This window comes from Pan paniscus, chromosome 5 (assembly GCF_029289425.2).
Source record: "Pan paniscus chromosome 5, NHGRI_mPanPan1-v2.0_pri, whole genome shotgun sequence".
In the NCBI taxonomy this organism is placed as follows: Eukaryota; Metazoa; Chordata; class Mammalia; order Primates; family Hominidae; genus Pan; species Pan paniscus.
Window position 1 is genome coordinate 154,107,376 of NC_073254.2, and position 22,502 is coordinate 154,129,877.

Sequence of the window (22,502 nt, forward strand, 5' to 3'; positions counted from 1 at the left end):
TGAGATTGGGCCTGTGAATAGCCACTGCACTCCAGCCTGGGCAACAAAGCAATCCCATCACTGAAAAAAATAAATAAATAAAAATAAATAGATAGCATATCCTTCAAAGTTTTTGTGAGTTGAAATGTCTTAACACTATAACAATGCCTAGTATATAACAGGCAATAAACGTTTGTTTTCTTCCCCTTGTCCCAGCTGGGATACTATGCTGACACCTTTTTGTATAAAGGCAACATCCAACTCCTCCCCAGTCCAGGCATACTAATGCTGATTTTAGACAGTGGTAGACTCAGCTGAGCAACAAACATTTTGAGCTCTTGCACTGGGTCACTTCCTGCCAGCCAGTTGGTAGGATTAGACTCCTTGCAATCTGTGTGTGCAGCAGGGTGGATTAAATTTCTGAAATATTTTATCACATCTGACCTTATTATTTTATAAATTCATCAGAAAATGAAAATGTGAAAGTCAGGAGATCCATTTATAAACAAAAAAGGATAGGTCTTGTAAACAACACATTTGGAACGGAGAAGAAAATTATTTTGGTCTTGCCAAAAACTGTTTACTTGAATCCTTAGTTTTGATGAGATATTCATTGACTTCATTAATCAATGAAAAGAAAGTTAAAGAATATTTGTGATATGCCAGAGCTACATCATTGTGTCTCAAAGCAAGATGCAAGGGTTCTATAAATGTTTAGGTTTTGACGAACAGCCTTGTACACATGAAATCAGGAGACTGGCTTTAATGATCTCCTTCACCACACCTGTATTTAATTGTGGATAAATTTGAAGAAAATTTATCAGCAAGTTCTCAATTTTACCTTTGGTCCAATTTAAAGACAGTATTCTTCAATAAATAAACTGAAAATCATTGCTGTGGACTTACTATGTACAAAATACCTAGCACTGTTTACAGAAGGAGGCAAATGCCATTTCAGGAGCCATCTTGGCAGATATTCCGACTTCAATCTCTTGCTGTTTATCTCCTGCACATAGAGGCTGCCTCCTGTCCTGGCTGGTAGTACAACAGCAATGGCCTAAAAGGGAAATCTAAGAGGATTTACACGAATTATGTGGTCTCATCAAAACTCAAGGAGTGAAATCCTCTTAGAACAGTTAAATAATCTCGTGGGAAATTAGCTGTCTACTTTGTTACTGCAGTAATACTAAAAACTTGTCAAAGGGATTGAAGAAAAGTCCTCAGAAGCTGCAAGTAGAGGGAGGATCATGAAAATGCACTGGCCTGTTACAGAGGGAAGCCATGGAAACAGTAAATAGTCTTTTAGGGTCTCCTAAAGGGAGCAGATACTCAGTGTTATAAATAAAGTTTCGGTGCCACAAACTAAATAGCGCTCGAATATGAAATTTTCATTTTAATTCTCAGCAAGGCAACGTACTTCGATAGAAGGGTGCGCCTTTACAGATGGAGCAATAGTGAGCGCACACCTCGACAAGGGAGGGGAAGGGGTTCTTATCCCTGACGCAAGTGGCCCCTGCTGCTGTGTCGTTCCCCTATTGGCTAGGGTTAGACCGCACAGGCTAAACTAATTCCGACTGACTAATTTAAAGAGAGTGACAGGGTGAATGATTTGGTGGGAAAAATGGTTATGACAGAGCAGGTAATTGGAATGAGTCAGGGTGGAGTAGGTAATTGGAATGAGTCAGGGTGGAGTAGGTAATTGGAATGAGTCAGGGTGGGGCAGGTAATCAGAATGAGTCAGGGTGGGGCAGGTAATCGAAAAAGGTTGCTTTATGAGGAAGTTAAGTTTAAAAGTAGAAGGCAAAGAATTGAACATACTGACATATTGATTCTTTGAAGAAAAATTTAGAACTCATATCTAACATCAGGAAGCACTGGAAGAATTGAATTTAATGGAATTCCCTTTGAGGTGAAGAAGCCAATTTAAAAAGTAATCTTAGCTCAAAGACCCTGTGACTGTTCTCACTTGGTGGCACAAAATTACCCTCAACATCCCTGAGGGCCAGGCACTTTTCTCACCCCAGGGTGACATTTCCTTCATCCAGCCCTGACCTGATCAGTGCTCCCTTCTTCCCATTTCTCCTTCTTGCTCCCCAAAACATGGAAAGGGACACTCTTTGATATGGTTTGGCTGTGTCCCCACCCAAATCTCATCCTGAATTGTAGCTCCCATAATTCCCACATGTTGTGGAAGGAACCCAGTGGGAGACAGCTGAACCATGGGGGCAGTTTCCCCCATCCTGTTCTCCTGGTAGTGAACAAGTCTCACGAAATCTGATGGTTTTATAAGGGGAGACCTCTTTCACTTGGTTCTCATTCTCTCTCTTGCCTGCCGCCAATGTAAGATGTGTCTTTCACTTTCCACCATGATCGTGAGGCCTCCCCAGCCATGTGGAACCGTGAGTCCATTAAACCTCTTTTTTTTTAATTTCAAATGTATTCTTGTTTAATCAACTCATTATGTGAAACAAAAATATACTTTTTATTATGATTTGTTTTTTGATTTAAATTTAATATTTTGGTCTTTATTCATGCGTGGTGAATTCCACTGTTAAAAACAATTTTTTAAAATATCCTGCCTAAGTTACACTTTTTTTGTTATTTGATGTGTATATTCTATATGCCAAGGGCTGTAATTTGTTTTATATATATATAGATATATTTTTTTATTATACTTTAAGTTCTAGGGTACATGTGCACAACGTGCAGGTTTGTTACATATCTATACATGTGCCATGTTGGTGTGCTGCACCCATTAACTCGTCATTTACATTAATGCTATCCCTCCCCCCTCCCCCCACTCCACAGCAGGCCCCGGTGTGTGACGTTCCCCTTCCTGTGTCCAAGTGTTCTCATTGTTCAATTCCCACCTATGAGTGAGGACATGCAGTGTTTGGTTTTTTGTCCTTGCGATAGTTTGCTGAGAATGATGGTTTCCATCTTCATCCATGTCCCTACAAAGGTCATGAACTCATCATTTTTTATGGCTGCATAGTATTCCATGGTGTATATGTGCCACATTTGCTTAATTCAGTCTATCATTATTGGACATTTGGGTTGGTTCCAAGTCTTTGCTATTGTGAATAGTGCTGCAATAAACATACGTGTGCATGTGTCTTTATAGCAGCATGATTTATATTCCTTTGGGTATATACCCAGTAATGGGATGGCTTGGTCAAATGGTATTTCTAGTTCTAGATCCCTGAGGAATCGCCACACTGTCTTCCACAATGGTTGAACTAGTTTACAGTCCCACCAACAGTGTAAAACTCTTCCTATTTCTCCACATCCTCTCCAGCACCTGTTGTTTCCTAACTTTTTAATGATCGCCGTTCTAACTGGTATGAGATGATATCTTATTGTGGTTTTGATTTGCATTTCTCTGCTGGTCAATGATGATGAGCATTTTTTCATGTGTCTGTTGCATGGGCAAGGACTTCATGTCTAAAACACCAAAAGCAATAGCAACAAAAGCCAAAATCAACAAATGGGATCTAATTAATCTAAAGAGCTTCTGCACAGCAAAAGAAACTACTATCAGAGTGAACACGCAACCTACAGAATGGGAGAAAATTTTTGCAATCTGCCTATCTGACAAAGGGCTAATATCCAGAATCTACAAAGAACTCAAACAAATTTACAAGAAAAAAAATAAACAACCCCATCAAAAAGTGGACGAAGGATATGAATAGACACTTCTCAAAAGAAGACATTTATGCAAACCTCTTTTTTTTTATACATGCCCAGTCTCGAGTATGTCTTTATCAGCAGCGTGAAAATGAACTAATACACTCTTTCTCATCCCTTCATAGAGTAATTGTTGATCAAAGTAAATGTTTCCAAAGTACATTCTCTGAAAGGTCTTCTCTTACCCAGTGCTTTGCAATTCTACTGAACAACACAGAGCACCCACATTTATCCTTGCCTAGAGCTATCTACTGGCCTTGTAGAGCAAATTCAGCAAACAGCTGCACGCCTTTGCCATGCTCAGATGCCACACGTCCACAGCTTGTGCATGCTCCAGTTATTTTCATTGGAATCATTCTTCCTCTAAGCATTTTGCATTTGAAGAAAATTTATCAGCAAGTTATTTGAAAATATACGGGATTCTGCCCCACTTAGTGTTTTCCAGCAGAAAGAAATATCTCCATAATGGAAGAAAAATGTTAATTCCAGCCAAGATAACCCCACTGCACTCCAGCTTGGGTGACAAAGTGAGATTCCGTCTCTCAAAAAAAAAAAAGCCGGGCATGGTGGCTCACACCTGTAATCCCAGCACTTTGGGAGGCCAAGGCAGGCAGATCACTTGAGGCCAGGAGTTCAAGACTAGCCTGGCCAACATGGTGAAACCTCATCTCTAGTAAAAATACAAAAATTAGCTGGGAATCATGGCAGGCGCCTGTAATCCCATCTACTCAGGAGGCTGAGGCAGAAGAATGGCTTGAACCCAGGAGGCAGAAGTTGCAGTGAGCCGAGATCATGCCACTGCACCTCAGCCTCGGCAATAGAGCAAGACTCAGTCTCAAAAAAAAAAAATCTAATTCCATTTTTGCATCTGCAACTGGCTATTAGACTTACAAACCTGAGAGATCACAGTGATGAGCAGCCCTGACTGAACTGATTGCCACATCCTCTCAAGCTGAACATTCAGTTACTGGTGACTTAGAGTAACAATTCCAATTTCTTTTCTCAGTTTTGGCATAGACTCAGTTCATATGATGCTCTTGATTGGAATTTTTGTTCTTTTTGGTTTTCTGGAAGGTTTTCTTTTTCTTTTCTTTTCTTTTTTCTTTTTTTTTTTTTTTTTTTTTTTTTTTTTGCATTGAAAGATAACAAGGACGTTATGCTGGGAATGGGGAACTGCCAGGCCACAGCTCTTCTCCGTGATGCAGGCAACACTCCAGAGAGACCAGATGTCTTTGTACCAGGGATCATGGGCATATATTTTTTGAGCTAATAAAACAGACTCTCTGTGAGGAGAAAAAAGGCAACCAGTATGTCATAGACTCTCTCTAGCTTATAAACTGTGAATTACTGACTTTCCCTAGTGAATCATGGAATTGAGTGACCTAAATTTCTCAGACACTCCATAAACCATTCCAACTGTATGTTCTGAGATTCATGGCTTCACAAGAGTATTTATGCGGTGGGACACAAAGGCAGAGTTCTGGAAAACAAGCTGGGGGTGGCATGTATAAATACTTGGACCGGAATGAAGCCTGGAAATGCTGGGAACCAAGCAGGGTGAAAGGAGATTAAGTTACTGCCATGGGAAAACTAAAGTGTTTAGGATAAGACATTAGGAAGCAAGGTTCTGAAAATCCACAGTGATAAAAATAGACTGAATTCTGATTGTTTGGACTGCCTGGGACTGTTATTATTATTACTATTTTAAAAGGTTGGGCTGGGCACATTGGCTCATGCCTGTAATCCCAAAACTTTGGGAGGCCAAGGCGGGCAGTGAGATCAGGAGTTTGAGACCAGCCTGGCCAACATGGCGAAACCCCATCTCTACTAAAAATACAAAAATTAACCAGGCATGGTGGCAGGCACCTGTAATCCAAGCTACTTGGGAGGCTGAGGCAGGAGAATCACTTGAACCTGGGAGGTGGAAGTTGCAGTGAGCTGAGATTGTGCCACTGTGCTCCAGCCTGGGCAAGAAGAGCGAAACTCCATCTCAAAAATAAAAAATATCCATGACTCCAAAAAATGTAAGAATTAATTTATGTAACTGAATTAATTCAAACTATCAGAGATCATTTGCTGCTGTGGCTAATTTAAATGCAGCTTTTTGGCCGGGTTCAGTGGCTCATGCCTGTAATGCCAACAGTTTGGGAGGCCGAGGCGGGTGGACGACCTGAGATCAGTAGTTCGAGACCAGCCTGGCCAACATGGTGAAACCCTGTCTCTACTAAGAATACAAAAATTAGCCTGGCGTGGTGGCACATGCCTGTAATCCCAGCTACATCGGGATGTGGAGGTTGCAGTGAGCCAAGTTCATGCCATGGCACTCCAGCCTGGGTGACAGAGCAAAACTCTGTCTCAAAAAATAATCAATCAATCAATCAATAAATGCAGCTTTTTTCATATAACCAAAAAAAAAAAAAATTTAAAGAGAAAGAATAACCAAAAATCAAAATAGACAAACCAAGTTATTCTTAACATGACACACTCACCCTTCTTCTTCCTCCTTCTCTTCTCTGTTTGGTCAAATTGGTCCAATTATTTAGACCAATAATTTGGTCTAAAGCTATCAGGTGAGGTTAAAAAAGGCAGGTGTCTACACAGGTTGGGGGAGGGATGCACAGGAGGGTGTCAGAGCCTATGTGCCCAGGGTGTGATCATGTGTGCAGGGTGTCCCTATGAGCAAGTGGCCACTTGGTGTGTGTGTTAGGGCCTGTGTGAGATTAGAAGGTGTCCTGGGACGGGGACAGCAGGAGCAACAGGACCTAGGTTACATCCAGGGAGATGGCAAATGAATAAATTTGGGAGAGATAAAAAGAGCAGGTTTCTCACTGCTGGAAAAGCAGTTATAATTATGGACTGGGAGAAAACAAGAATGAATTCAACTGGAATTAGAAACGTCGGTGTAAATTCATAATTTTCATGTAGATAGATAAAAAAATATAGAGGAGCCAGGCGCAGTGTCTCACTCATGTAATTCCAGCACTTTGGGAGGCCGAGGCAGGCAGATCACGAGGTCAGGAGTTAGAGACCAGTCTGACCAACATGGTGAAACCCCGTCTCTACTAAAAATACAAAAATTAGCCAGGCGTGGTGGCACATGCCTGTAATCCCAGCTACTCAAGAGGCTGAGGCAAGAGAATAGCTTGAACCTGGGAGGCAGAGGTAGCAATTAGCTGAGACTATGCACCACTGCACGCCAGCCTGGGCAACAGAGTGAGACTCCGTATCAGAATATATATATAGAGAGAGAGAGAGAGAAAGAGAGAGAGAGAAAGAGAGACAGTCATCCTGGGAGCACTGACATCCTAAGACCCAGCGAAGGAATGAGCACCCCTAGCACTCAATCTTAGTGTCTAGATACCACTCTCCACTAAAAGGAACCAGTGCTCCTTGGAATAATGGTGGATTCCAGGTCTAGATCAACATATCTTTTTTTTTTTTTTTTTTTTTTGCCAGAAGGCAAAGCAAGCTCAGAGAATATGGAGACCTATCAAAAGTACCTAGAAATCAGATTGAAGGGACTCACACATATCAAATTTGGGACAACGTGATCATCAGAATAAATAATGATGGCCGGGCATGATGGCTCAAGCCTGTAATCCCAGCACTTTGCGAGGCCAAGGCGGGTGGATCATTCGAGACCTGCCTGGGCAACATGGTGAAACCCCATCTCTATTAAAAATATAAAAAATTAGCCAGGCGTGGTGGTGCATGCCTGTAGCCACAGCTACTCAGGAGGCTGAGGCAGGAGAATCGCTGGAACCCGGGAGGTGGAGGTTGCAGTGAGCAGAGATCACGCCACTGCACTCCAGCCTAGGTGACAGAGCCAGACTCCCTCTCAAAAAAAAAAAAAGAAAAAAGAGGAATAAATAAAGATAATGAAAGGCTATAACATACTAAATAAAATAAAACAATAATTACAAACTGAAATAAAAGAGTGAGGAAAGAATAAATTGAAAGTATGATGAGGAATGGGACGTTTACATAATCTCAAACTCTGTACCCCCAATACTTATCAATTATAGGGAATACAAAATAATAACTTTATAGTGGAGAACCCTAGCAGACCTACCTTAATAACTGAGCAAAGATGACATTATTAGTAATGAAGCTATTTGAAATTGTGTGTCACCAAATAGAATATGATGAGATATAATATCATTTATATGATATTTCTGCCAAAGAGGTATAATCTGAATTTAATTAAGAAAAAGCATCAGACTTGGGCCGGGCCCAGTGGCTCACACCTGTAATCCCAGCACTTTGAGAAGTTGAGGCAGACGGATCACAAGGTCAGGAGTTTGAGACAAGCCTAACCAACATGGTGAAACCCCATCTCTACTAAAAATACAAAAATTAGCCTGGCATGGTGGCGCACAGCTACTCAGGAGGCTGAGGCAGGAGAATTGCTTCAACCCAGGAGGCGGAGGTTGCAGTGAGCTGAGATAGCGCCACTGCACTCCAGCCTGGGAGACAGAGTGAGACTCTGTCTCAAAAAAAAAAAAAGAGAAAAGAAAAAGCATCAAACTCACACATATTTACAAAACAACTGGCCTCTCACGCCACAGAAAAGGACGCCAAAAAATAAAAAAATAATTTGGCCTGAAATCTTACACATCAAGATCATGAAAGGCAAGAAAAGTCTGAGGAACTGTTCCAGATTGAAGGATACTCAAGACACCAACAACTAAATGCAAGACATGATTCTGAACCAGATCCTTTTGCTGTAAAAGACGTTGGGACAGGGGCCAGGTGCGGTGGCTCACACCTGTAATCCCAGCACTTTGGGAGGCTGAGGTGGGTGGATCACAAGGTCAAGAGATCGAGACCATCCTAGCCAACATGATGAAACCCAGTCTCTACTAAAAATACAAAAATTAGCTGGGCGTGGTGGTGCGTGCTTGTAGTCCCAGCTACTCAGGAGGCTGAAGCAGGAGAATCACTTGAACCTGGGAGGCAGAGGTTGCAGTGAGCCGAGATTGCGCCACTGCACTCAAGCCTGGTGACAGAGTGAGACACCGTCTCAAAAAAAAAAAAAAAAAGACATAGGGACAAATGGCAAAACTTGCTTGAGGTCTTAAGATTAGATGATAGTAATGTATTGGCATTAATTTTCTGATTTTGATGTTCTATCATGGTTATGAAGGAGAATTGCTTTGTTTGTAGGAAATGTACACTAAAGTATTTGGTGGAGATGGGCCAACATGCCAGTCACTCGCTCTCAAGTAATTCTGAAAAAAAATTTTTGGTACTGACTTGCAACTTTCCTTTAAGTTTGAGATTGTTTCAAAAATGTTAAATAAAATAAAGCAGAATGGTGCACACAACAGCCATACAAAGAGGATTCTTCTCTCTTTCAGTTTTCCAAGGACTGCCCAGAGGATAAGCAGAAAAGCTTGATTAAAAATGGGTTTGAGAAGATATTATAGATTAAGTACCTGGTTTTAAAGACTGGGGATCAAGCTCTCTAGTGAGAAAAGACTTGCTCAGAGCCCAGCTGGCCTTGGGTTCCCTTCTCTGAAAACTTTTTGAAGTTTTCATATTTTTACCTCATTCTATTTCACATGGGTGACAATAGAACAATTTGTCTTCTTTTGCCAAGCTATATGAATTGTTCTGCTAAGGCCAGGCTATGATCAATCATTAGTATGAAAACAACTTTTCAAACTAAAAATTTTAAAAACGCACATACAATTTTGTAAGATTGATTAGCCCCCAAGTAAGTAGATTTCCCCTTGTAAGTAGCAAATATGAATCAGCTAGAAGAGAATGAGGACTATAGGCAGTAGTGTTGTGGATAAGAAAGAGCCGAGTCTTAGAATTGCTTGGGGCCTAAATACTGGCTCTGCCAGTTGCTAGTTATGTGACCCGGAGTGAGGTACTCACCCTCACTGTGTCTCAGTATTCTCATCTGTAAAATGGTCTAAGATAAAATACTCTCCTGATAGAGTTTGTGAATGTAAAGCACTTAGAATCACAAGTAGGTAGTATTTCCTCAGTAACTATTAACTACCATTATTATTACTATTAACATTTTGAATATTCATACCTTACGACTTAGCAGTTCCCTCTCTAACCTTCACCTCAGAGAAACAGAGGAACACCCGTGTACAACGATGTCCTTTGCAGCAATGTTTATAATAGAGAAAAATGTAACAGCTTAAATGTCTATAAATCAACGTTTAGCTAAAACACAATGACATATTTCTTACTGCTATGGTTTGAATGGGTCCCTATGGTTGAATGGGTCCCTCAAATTTCAAGTATTGAAAACTTGATTCCAATATTCATATGTTGGTTAGAGGTAGGGCCTTTAGGAGGTAATCAGGATTAGATTAGTTAAGGTCATCAGGGTGGGGGTCCCATGATGGGACTGACGGCTTTATGAAAAGAGGAAGAGGGGGCCAGGCGTGGTGGCTCATGCCTATAATCCCAGCACTCTGGGAGGCTGAGGCTGGTGGATCACCTGAGGTCAGGAATTTGAGACCAGTCTGGCCAATGTGGCGAAACCCCGTCTCTACTAAAATACAAAAATTAGTCAGGTGTGGTGGCATGCACCCGTAATCCCAGCTACTTGGGAGACTGAGGCAGGAGAATCGCTTGACTGAGGCAGGAGAATCGGGAGGTGGAGGTTGCAGTGAGCTGAGATTGCACCATTGTACTCCAGCCTGGGCAACAGAGCGAGACTCCGTCTCAAAAAAATAAATTTAAAAAAAAAAAAGAAAAGAAGAAGAGGGAGCTGAGCTGACACACATGTTCTGTCTTACTGTGCAATGCCTCCCATCATGTTATAATATAACCAGAAAGCCGTTAGCAGACTCTTGGACTTTCCAGCTGCTAGAACTATAAGATATGTATCAATTTTCTTTGTAAATTACCCAGTCTGTGGTATTCTGTTATAGCAGTGCAAAACAAACTAAGACACCTATGTGATTGTCTATACTGAAATTGTAAAGAGTAAGCTTCATGTCACATTGTGAAGTAAAAAGCAAATTGGTATACATGCTATAATAATATTTATGTGGAAAAATACATGAAATAATACTATGTATTTTTTTGACTCTACATAAATAGATGTGGTGCTTAGAAAAATATCTGAAAGCATAAACAAAAAATTACACTTTTTTTGTTTTTGTTTTTCGTTTTTGTGGAGAATCGGGTCTCCTTATATTGTCCAGGCAGCTCTTAAACTCCTGGGCTCAAGCAGTCCTCCTGCCTCTGCCTCCCTAAATGCTGGAATTACAAGCATGAGCCACTGCAACCAACATTAACAAAAAATTGATAACCATTTGTTACTTTGAGGGAAAAGAAACTAGATTAGAGATATGATCAAAGGGAATTTAGCTTTACTTGTGATCCTAATTTTCTATAAGAAAAATATGTTTGCATGTTATCTATATGATTAAAGACTGGTAGTGAAAAATCACATTAAAGTATTTTTATGCTATAGATATAAATTTTCTAGGCCGGGCATGGTGGCTCATGCTTGTAATCCCAGCACTTTGGGAGGCTGAGGCAGGAGGATTGTTTGAGGCCAGGAGTTCAAGACCAGCCTGGGCAACATGGTGCAACCCCATCTTTACCAAAAATAAGAAATAATAGCTGGGCATGGTGACACCTGTAGTACCACTACTTGGGAGGCTGAGAAGGAAGGATCACTTGAGCCTGGGAGTTCGAGGCTGCAGTGAGCTATGATTGTGCCACTACATTCTAGCCTGGGTAACAGAGTGATACCCAGTCTCAATCAATCAATCTATCAATACATCTTTTAAGCACATAATTAATTTTTGATTTGTATCATAAAGGGGAAAGAACAAAGTACTTCAATCCAAAACACTGAGCTGGAGATGAATGTCAACATATTTTCCTCTGGGAGATAATAAATGTTATTTCCTTGTTTACTTTTTCTCCAGCCGATTACTAGCTCTGTGTTTCGTAGACAGTAAGAATGAAAGTTGTCTTTATTTCTTACCCATACACCAACAGCCGACGTCTAGCCCCGCTGGGAAGGGACCCTAGTCCAGGGGGTGGTAAGACATGCTGTAGATTATCCACAAGCTTTCCCTGAAAGGTGACAATTTCTTTCTTTGCTCTTTTTCGTTGCTGCCGGTGTCACAATCAGAGCCACTAGACCTAATAAATGTTTTGTCTTCAGGGCTGGTTGTGTTAAATGACTCTTGGAAGTGAATAGATTAGGCTTTCCCTCCCCTCTGCTTCTTGTCCCTGTGAGTACACATTTTATTTTATTTTTTTTATTAAGAAGCTAAAGGAATAGAGAATGGCTACTCCACAGGCAGAGCAGTGTGAGTATGCATTTTAGAATTAGAGCAAATCTGTAGTGATGAAGGATTAAAGCTCAGACCTTTTCTTGCTTAGAGGGCGTGCCCAGCAGCTGACATTCTGCAGGTTCTGCACCAATAGCAGGAGTTCATTTGTAGCCAGGAAAAGGGGAAGCATGCCCTTGTTGGTAATATAGAGCTGCTGAGAGCCACAGCAATGGCCTCATCTGGCTTGGAAGATGATTTGCTCTTTATCTCTAGGACATTTAATCTTCCCTTTTCCAAGCTGTAAAATAGGAACGATAATAGCACCAACAAATGTAAACTGATGCCATATTGACTCAGCATTCTTGGATTAAACAAAAAAAACAGTTTCGAAAATGCCTCTGCATTACTCACCGGAATAATGGACCAATAATACGCTTCTTTTGAAAAAGTTAAACTAATAACATTTTTACTGGTTACGTGACCTCAAAATTCGTGCCAAATGTAATGGAGATAACACAATTTTAGATGCTGCTTACATTTGTATTTCTAAGTCACAGAAAGTTCAAAATCAAACCTCTACCTATTTTTGGAAATGGAGGAAAGCAAAATAAAATAATAGTCCATATATCTATAAAAAAGTTAAAAGGTTTGACGTCAAAGAAAACACAAGACTTATATCCATTTAATTGAATGCCTTAAAATAAGACTGTTGCAAGTTAAAGAGTAGAATTACAGACAACTGAGGATGCCAGATTTCCTGATGGGCCCCTGGGAGAAAAGAGAGTGGAAGAAGCCAAAATCCGGGGCCTTCAGTGTGAAGCAGACATAATCCATTCACAATAGGCCTCAGAAAAACTGAACTTGAGGGACAATGGCCAGTCGCTTCAGGGGTCTGGAAACGATAATGCTGTGTCCAGGATCTGGTAGCCCTGCCCCTCCATGACCCTAAGAGATTATCCTAGATTCCTGGGAGTTCACTCCTAGAAAACTGGGATTTGGAAGATTTGGATTTGGAGAGTGGGCCCTATATTAGTCCATTCTCACTCTGCTATAAGGACATACCCAAGACTGGGTAATTTGTAAATTTGTAAAGGGAAGAGGTCTAATTGAATCACAGTTCTGCAGGGCTGGGAAGGCCCCAGGAAACCTACAATTATGGCGGAAGGGGAAGCAAACACGCTGTTCTTCACATGGCAGCAGGAAGAAGTGCGGAGTAAAAGGGGGGGAAAAGTTCCTTATAAAACCTTCGGATCTTGTGAGAACCTTCTCACTATCAGGAGAACAGCTTGGAGGTAACCACCCCCATGATTCAACTACCTCACACAAGGTCCCTCCCTCCTCAACGCATGGGGATTATGGGAACCACAATTCAAGATGAGATCTGGGCGGCGACACAGACAAACCACATCAGTTCCCATCAGCTAAGAGTTACCAGCCAATTCATTTTATTTTTTCTAGCTAGAATTTGGTTGTACCTTAGCACATTTGGTCTGTAGTTTTAGGATTGTGCAAGGGCTGGCATGAACTGCTTCCAGAAAGACTGTGATGTACTTGCCATGTACTCACCTGCTATAAAATGCAGAGGGCTTGATCTCCACCTGAGTCTAGCAGCTGCCTCATGTCAGCATCAACGCTGCTTTGCGTCGGCAGTGATTTATTTGACCACAGCAGGGTGATCCTTGGTTTTGGTAACTTTTCCCTGAGCAACCCAGATATGGGTGTGAGTAGTAGGAGCGTCCTGGGTGCTAAGTGGTCCAGCCCTCCATGCCTGCCTTAAATCACCCCCAACAAATGAGAATCTATCCTATTTATTTTAATGATCCCGTCCAAGGAAGGAGTTTATCTTCATCCATCCCCCAGAACACATTCCAGAGTTTATTAACCCACAATTCACACTATTGGAAAGTTCTCCTGTATAATGAGACCCCCTACCCTCCCACTTGTGAATTTGGTGGGGTTGGAGGACTGGAGTGAAGAAGGCTGTGGGAATGTCTATTTCCAGGATGTGTCCCAGGCTGGTCTGGCAGTTGTTGTCATTCTGGTTTAAAATGGATGTTATGAGGCTTTCCCCAAATAACTCAGTCCTAATTTCCCTGAGGATTCCGCTGTGAAACATCAGCTGCTGAAATGAGCAGTACTCTTGTCAGATCTTCAACAGAGCAGGGTTTGGCCTCCTTGTCTCCCCTGGAAGTAGCCTCTCCAAGCAAGTGAACTACGAATGTGGCATCATTTACTGTGATTATTTAAAAACATCAATTGAAAAGCTTTTCCATTTTCTTATTATAATCCTACTTTAGATATCTTTCTTAGCTATTTCAAAGAACTAAAACTCATGTTTAAGTAATAAAGTATATGGAGTAACATTTTAATGGTAGATAAAAATAATAGGTTATGGCCGGGAGCAGTGGCTCACGCCTGTAATCCCAGGACTTTGAGAAGCCGAGGCAGGTGAATTGCTTGAGCTCAGGAGTTCAAGACCAGTTCAAGGCATGGCAAACCCCATCCCTACCAAAATAATACAAAAATTAGCCACGCATGGTGGTGCACGCCTATAGTCCCAGCTACTCAGGAGGCTGAGGGAGGATCTCTTGAGCCCAGGAGGTGGAAGTTGCAGTGAGCCAAGATTATGATACTGCACTGCAGCTTGGAGGACAGAGCCAGACCCCATGTCAAAAAAAAAAAAAAAAGGACAAAAGCAAAAGAAAAAAATAGTAGGTTATGCCTGTAAAGCACTTTTATATACTCCCAAATACACTTGCAACTTTTATTTTATTCCCCAGATCTCTGAGAGACCTTGAAAGCATAAAATATTTAGAACTCAAAGAAAATGTAGGGATTACCTGCCCAGGCCCCTACCTGATACAGGAATTCCCAGTATAACCTGGCCCCAAGAGTCATTACAGAGCCATAACCTGCTCACTCCACCTGTCAAGATCTCACTCCTTTGTTTGACATTGGGAGTGCTACAGATTTCCTCCTCCAATTGCTTCAAGATCTGCATGGCTTTGATTTCGACCCAGCTGTAGTTTCATCCTGCCACATAACACAGCAGGATAAGGCAGATCCCTCTTTCACATGAAATATTTATGAACAGCTACCCCACGCTCTGTTTCTGTATACCCTCTTCATTCCTCTCTCAAGCTAAATTTCACCCCAAAAGTCCTCTTTCTCAGGCTAGACAGCCATAGTTTTTGCTTATGGAAATTGATCAATACCTTTCTCATTCTACTCATGTTAACTGGAATGGCTTTCTTCAAAGATCCTGCCAGAAACTAAATCTTGTTCTCCTGGCGTTGCTTCATCAATAAAGGATGGAGCTGTTTTTCTTCTGGACACAGTACTTCTACTAGTCAGCCTAAGAGCACATTTTTGGAAATGTGCTCTTAAATGTGATTTTTGGAAACATTTGCACTTGACTCACATTGAGTTTGCAATCAATTAAGTGGTATAATGTTTGCATGTGCTGTTAAGCTCAATCTTTGCAATTCTGTAGTGGTGAAGTTGACTCTTCGGACTTTGATCTGAAACTTTATTGTCAGTTTTCATCTGGTTTCATTCTTTCAAAAATCTTTTTGAATTCTGACTCTGTTGTATACATGTTATAGCTCTTTTTTAATTTTATTTATTTATTGAGACGAAGTCTCGCTCTGTCACCCAGGCTGCAGTACAATGGCGCGATCTCAGCTCACTGCAACCTCCATCTCCCAGGTTCAAGCCATTCTCCTGCCTCAGTCTCCCAAATAGCTGGGACTACAGGCACCTGCCACCACGTCTAGCTAATTTTTATATTTTTAGTAGAGATGGGATTTCACCATGTTGGCCAGGCTGGTCTTGAACTCCTGACCTCAAGTGATCCACTTGCCTCGGCCTCCCAAGGTGCTGGGATTACAGGTGTGAGCCACCGCACTTGGCCTGGTCTTAAGTTTTAATGTCAGGTTTAATGTCAGGTGATCAACGTTTTTTGTTTGTTTGTTTGTTTTGACTACCTGATCAGCTAACATGGATCCAGGTATTAGCATCTCTCCTTTCAAATGCAGAGATGATTTTTAAAATATCTGGAATTGGGCGGGTGCAGTGGCTCACACCTGTAATCCCAGCACTTTGGGAGGCTGAAGTGGGTGGATCACTTGAGGTCAGGAGTTCAAGACCAGCCTGGCCAACATGGGGAAGCCTCGTCTCTACTTAAAATACAAAAATTAGCCAGGTGTGGTGGCTGGTGCCTGTAATCCCAGCTACTTGGGAGGCTGACACACTAGAATTGCTTGAATCCAGGAGGCAGAGGTTGCAGTGAGCTGAGATCCTGCCACCACACTCCAGCCTGGGTGACACAAGGAGACTCTGTCTCAAAAAAATAAATAAAGTAAAATGTCTGGAATGTATTGTACAAGTGAATTAGTTATTTGTGCATTCAACAAACATGCATTGAGCACTTACTATATGCTAGGCATATAGGTGCTACAGAGAGAACAGATAAATAAGGACTCTGCCCGCATGGAGCTGATATTCTAAGATGAGATAAATAATAAGTAAGTGAATAATTGCAGAGTGTAGTGTGATAAAAGAAATAAACATGTTGGAAAGACAGAATGATTTATAAGGGAGCTACTTTAGGTAGGCGATATGGTTTGGCTGTGTCCCCATTCAAATCTCAACTTGAATTGAATCTCCCAGACTGTGCTGTGGGGTAGACCTAGGGGGAGGTAATTGAATCATGGGGGCTGGTCTTTCTTGTGCTGTTCTCGTGATAGTGAATAAGTTTCATAAGATCTGATGGGTTTAGCAGGGGTTTCTGCTTTAGCTTCTTCCTCACTTTCTCTTGCTGCCACCATGTAAGAAGTGCCTTTCACCCCCTGCCATGATTCTGGGGCCTCCCCAGCCATGTAGAACTGTAAGTCCAATTAAACCTCTTTTTCTTCCCAGTCTCCAGTATGTCTTATCAGCAGTGTGAAAACAGACTAATACAGTAAATTGGTACCAGTAGAGTAGGACATTGCTGAAAAGATACCTGAAAATGTGGAAGTGACTTTGGAACTGGATAACAGGCAGAGATTGGAACAGTTCAAAGGGCTCAGAAGAAGACAGGAAAATGTGGGAAAGTTTGGAACTTCCTAGAGACTTGTTGAATGACTTTGGCCAAAATGCTGACAGTGACACGGACAATAAAATCCAGGCTGACGTGGTCTCAGATGGAGATGAGGAACTTGTTGGGAACTGGAGTAAAGATGACTCTTGTTATGTTTTAGCAAAGAGACTGGCAGCATTTTGCCCCTGCCCTAGAGATTTGTGGAACTTTGAACTTGAGAGAGATGATTTAGGGTGTCTGGCGGAAGAAATTTCTAAGCAGTAAAGCATTCATGATGTGACTTGGGTGCTGTTAAAAGCATTCAGTTTATAAGGGAAGCAAAGCATAAAAGTTTGGAAAATTTGCAATCTGACTATGTGATAGAAAAAAAACCCTATTTTCTGGGGAGAAATTCAAGCCGGCTGCAGAAATTTGCATAAGTAGCAAGGCGCCTAATGTTACTCCCCAAGACCATGGGGAAAATGTCTCCAGGCCATGTCAGAAACCTTCACAGCAGCCCCTCCCATCACAGGCCTAGAGGCCCAGGAGGAAAACGTGGTTTTGTGGGCTGGGCCCAAGACCTCCGTGCTGTGTGCAGCCTAGGGACTTGGTGTCCTGTGTCTCAGCCACTCCAGCCATGGCTGAAAGGGGCCAATGTACAGATAGGGCTGTGGGTTTAGAGGGTGAAAGCCCCAAGCCTTGGCAGCTTCCACATGGTGGTAAGCCTGCTGATGCACAGAGGTCAAGAATTGAGGTTTGGGAACCTCCACCTAGGTTTCAGAACATGTATGGAAACACCTGGATGCCCAGGCAGAAGTTTGCTGCAGGGGCAGGGCCCTCATGGAGAACCTCTGCTAGGGCAGTGCAGAAAGAAAATGTGGAGTCAGAGTCCCCACACAGAGTCCCTACTGGGGCACTGCCTAGTGGATCTCCGAGAAGAGGGCCACCTCTCCAGACCCCAGAATGGTAGATCCACCAACAGCTTGCACTGTGCACCTGGAAAAGCCACAAGCACTCAACGCCAGCCAGTGAAAGTTGCGGGGGGAAGCTGCACCCTGCAAAGCCGCAGGGACAGAGCTGCCCAAGACCATGGGAACCCACCTCTTGCATCAGCATGACCTGGATATGAGACCTGGAGTCAAAGGAGATCATTTTGGAGCTTTAAAATTTGACTGCCCTGCTGAATTTTGGATTTGCATGGGCCCTGTAACCCCTTTTTTTGGCGAATTTCTCTCATTTGAAATTGTTGTATTTGCCAAATACCTGTATTCCCATTGTATCTAGGAAGTAACTAGCTTGTTTCTTTTATTTTACAGGCTCATAAGTGGAAAGGACTTGCATTGTCTCAGATGAGACTTTGGACTGTGGACTTTTGGGTTAACGCTGAAATGAGTTAAGACTTTGGGGGACTGTTGGGAAGGCATGATTGATTTTGAAATGTGAGGACATGAGATTTGAAGGGCGCCAAGGGCAGAATGATATGGTTTGGCTGTGTCCCCATTCAAATCTCAACTCAAATTTTATCTCCCAGAATTCCCACGTGTTGTGGGAGAGACCTAGGGGGAGATAACTGAATTATGGGGGCTGGTCTTTCCTGTGCTATTCTCGTGATAGTGAGTAAGTCTCACAAGATCTGATGGGTTTATCAGGGGTTTCCACTTTTGCTTCTTCCTTATTTTCTCTTGCCACCGCCATGTAAGAAATGCCTTTTGCCTCCCGCCACGATTCTGAGGCCTCCCCAGCTATGTGTAACTGTAAGTCCAATTAAACCTCTTTTTCTTCCCAGTCTTGGGTATGTCTTTATCAGCAGTGTGAAAAAAGACTAACACAATAGGGTGAAAAGGGGCACATCATCACCAAAAACATGAAGAGTAGGTGAGGCAGCCTCTCAGGAACAGAGAACAGCATGTGGAAAATCGCTGAGACAGGAAAGAGCTTAACAAATATGTTCAGGATCAAGGTTGTTTCTATCTATCTGGTTCTGACTCTGACCTTGGCCCCAGCACAGGACTTCTTGGGTTTGCTCCCGGCTTCACGTAGCACAGCACAGTGAGAAGTTTCTCCCAGAACACAGCCCTGATTGCAGAACCCTGGCCAATCAACCTGGCCCCCACCAGGCCTCACCTAGCAAATTCAGAGACTGGTGGTCTTTTATGGGCCATTTCACAGCATTTTCATTTGAAAGGGCACATAGACTCAGGAATTACAGGCTGAGCAGGCGCAGAAACGATGCAGGGCAGCTCCTTTTGACAAGTCCCAGTTGCTGTTAGAGCTCAGGATGTGCACGTGTGTGAATGCAAGTGCCATGCGCTATTCCTGCTTTACAGTGTGCCTGTGTTCTTGCAGCCGTGGTCCTTGCACTAACCTTATTACCTGCTTTCAATCTTCCACTGTCACACAGGAATGCCAGCTCAGCTGCAAAGTCATCTGGAAAATTAATCTCCAGGTTGAGTGACACCTCTTGCCCAGATTAGCTTTGCCTTCCAATGTTCATTCTTTCCAGATCATATTAAACAATGAGAACATCAGCCAAGAAGGAAATGCCCAGTGGGCCCTTCTCAGAAGTCTTTGATGCAGAGAGAAAAATGACTTGGTCACAATAAGCTTTAAAATAAAGAAATAGTAATAAAAGCTTAGTAAACATGTATTTCCCTCAAAGCAGACAGTATAAAATAATGTGCACTTAGTTTAACAGACCTGCTTTGGCTGGGCACAATGGCTCATGCCTGTAATCCCAGCACTTTGGGAGGCCGAGGCGGGTGGATCACTTGAGGTCAGGAGTTCGAGACCAGCTTGGCCAACATGGTGAAACCCTGTCTCTACTAAAAATACAAAAAATTAGCTGGGCGTGGTGGCGCGCACCTGTAATCCCACTTACTTGGAAGGCTGAGGCAGGAGAATTGCTGGAACCCGTGAGGCAGAGGTTGCAGTGAGCCATGATCGCACCACTGCACCCCAGCCTGGGAGACAGAGTGAGACTCTGTCTCAAAAAAAAAAAAAAAAAAAAAAAAAAAAATTAACAGGCTTGCTTTGATTCTAGTAATATCCTGAGAAGGATTTTAACCTTCCTAACTTCCTCTGTAAAAATAAAGAGATTGACATTAGCAGCCTTCAATTTTCTGATGCCAGATAAAGTTTATTACTCCCAGTTGACTGGATATTGTAAAGAATGATATATATTCAGGTCTGGGAAGAGCATGTTCCATTCCATCAATCATTCTTCTGCCTGGAAAGTGATGGAAATATGAGGGCCTCCAGGGTCAGTAAGACCTGAATTGAATCCTGTCTGTGCCATTCACTAGCTCAATGGAAAAATTATTTGTCCTTGCTAGTCTCAGTGTCCCTTCTACAGCTCCTAGACAACAAAACTTACCTGATTAAATAATGTAATATATCCACAGTGCCTAAACATAGGCAGGTTTCCACAAACACTAACTGTTTATTCTTTCCCTCCCTTCTGAGATATTTTGAGTTGTGGTTACAAATATGTATGTGTTTAGTAGAATAGAAAACTGGCACACCATTTGATACATTCCCTCTGTATACATGTAATAGGGGAATTATCTGAAGGACTGCATGGCAAGACTTCCAAAAGTACTGATGAAACACTTCTGTTAATATCACTTAGATAATCAGAAATACCCTTTCTTTTAGATGGTGTCTAACTAAAAAGACACAACTCAGAGGATTAAGAGTCATGGGTTTTAGCTCCATTTGTCCTGTTAACTAGTCATGAGACCTAAGATAGCCAATTAATCTTTGCTTCTGGCCAGGCATGATGGCTCATGCCTGTAATCCCAGCTCTTTGGGGGCTGAGGCAGGTGGATCACTTGAGCGCAGGAGTTCAAGACCAGCCTGGGCAACATGGTGGAACCCAATTTCCAAAAGAAAAATACAAAAATTTTCCAGGTGTGGTGGCATGCACCTGAAGTCCCAGTTTCTTGGTGGGCTGAGGCGGGGGGTTCACTTGAGCCTGGGAGGTCAAGGCTGCAGAGAGCCATGATTGTGCCACTGCACTCCAGCCTGGGTGACAGAGTGAGACCCTGCCAAAAAAAACAAAAACAAAAACAAAAACAAAAAACACCCTTACTTAGCCAATTGGATTTATAACATCTGCCTTAGCCCAATGCTTTGAGCTATTAAATGAGAGTTTAGATAGTCACTGCTTGTCCTTGAAATGTGAATACCTTGTATTGGCCTCCAAACATAATAGTATTATGTGCTATGTTCTCAAAACTACTATTTATTTATTATTTATTTATTTATTTATTTATTTATTTATTGGTCCACTTTTATGTGTTTTTCTCATGTTTTAAACTTTAAGTATCATTTCAGGGAGTCAGTGTAACTTGAGTAATATATTTAAAATCGTGGCCTTTGATCATTTAGGCAAACTATTTATTAATAACTTGTATATCACACATTTAAATAGTCAAGACTTTCCCTCTTTAAGTTAGACATAATTTCTATTTTACAGAAAATAAAAAACAGTCAGCCTAACAGCGCACTTGATTTTTTGGAAACTACATTTACACTTGCGCTTTCTACATTTGCACCTGATACAAATAATTGTATCAGGGAGATACAATCATTTGCTGAAGGTCATGAGAGCAGTAAGGGACTGTGGAATTCAAATCTTGTTGTTTCTGACTCTAAATTTCACTATTTCGTATGGTTATGCTGTAACATGGAAGAAGTCTCTCTTCTTCGTGTTTTCAGGTTTAAACAAAAGAGTTTCAGGCTGGCTGTGGTGGCTCACACCTGGAATCCTAGCGTTTTGAGAAACCAAGGTAGGAGGATCACTTGAGCTCAGGAGTTCAAGACCAGCCTGGGCAAAATAGTGAAATCTTGTCTCTACAAAAAAATTTTAAAAATTAGCCTGGTGTGGTGGCACGCACCTGTAGTCCCAGCTACTCAGGTGGCTGAGGTAGGAGGATCACTTGATTCTGTAAGATGGAGGCTGCAGCGAGCTGTAACCATGCCACCGTACCCCAGTCTGGGTAAAAGAAGGAGACCCTGTCTCAAAGAGTAAACAAAATAAAAGAGCTTCAAAGTTTTACATTGTAAACCCACTGCCTCCAAATGCTCAGATATACATTAGGACAAACTCTAATCTTGTTGAGTTGCAAAAAAATAAAATATTCTCATTTTCTGAGCTAAGTGAGGCACCAATATTTGTATAGTCACCTAATTATTTTTTAATCTATCTGCCTGGTTTGCAAACCTCATGAAGCCAAGGACCACATTCCTTTTTGTTCATCATTGTATCCCTAGCACTAAGCGTGGTGCCTAACACTGAGAAATACTCAATAGATTTTTATTGAAGCAATGATATGTATATGAATGAGTGAACTATAACAAGTGTCAGGTATAAGCTGAATTTTAAGTACAAGTTATGGGGAAATAAAGAAGGAAATAGCTCTCCAACAAAGTCCCTCACCTTTTTCTCCTGTGTTAACATCACTGCTGGTTTACAAAATAAACACCAGGTTAAAATTCTGACAAGG

The 22,502-nt window shown here is 41.9% G+C and overlaps 1 long non-coding RNA gene across 1 annotated transcript in view; it reads left to right on the forward strand.

Annotated features, from left to right (window-relative positions):
• LOC129398054 (uncharacterized) overlaps nucleotides 1–21,521 on the forward strand; it is a 69,498-nt gene extending 47,977 nt beyond the window's left edge. The window contains exon 3 of the long non-coding RNA XR_008625785.2: nucleotides 18,312–21,521. This is a non-coding gene — a long non-coding RNA (uncharacterized LOC129398054). The remainder of the gene's footprint in view (nucleotides 1–18,311) is intronic.
• The last annotated feature ends 981 nt before the right edge of the window (nucleotides 21,522–22,502 follow it).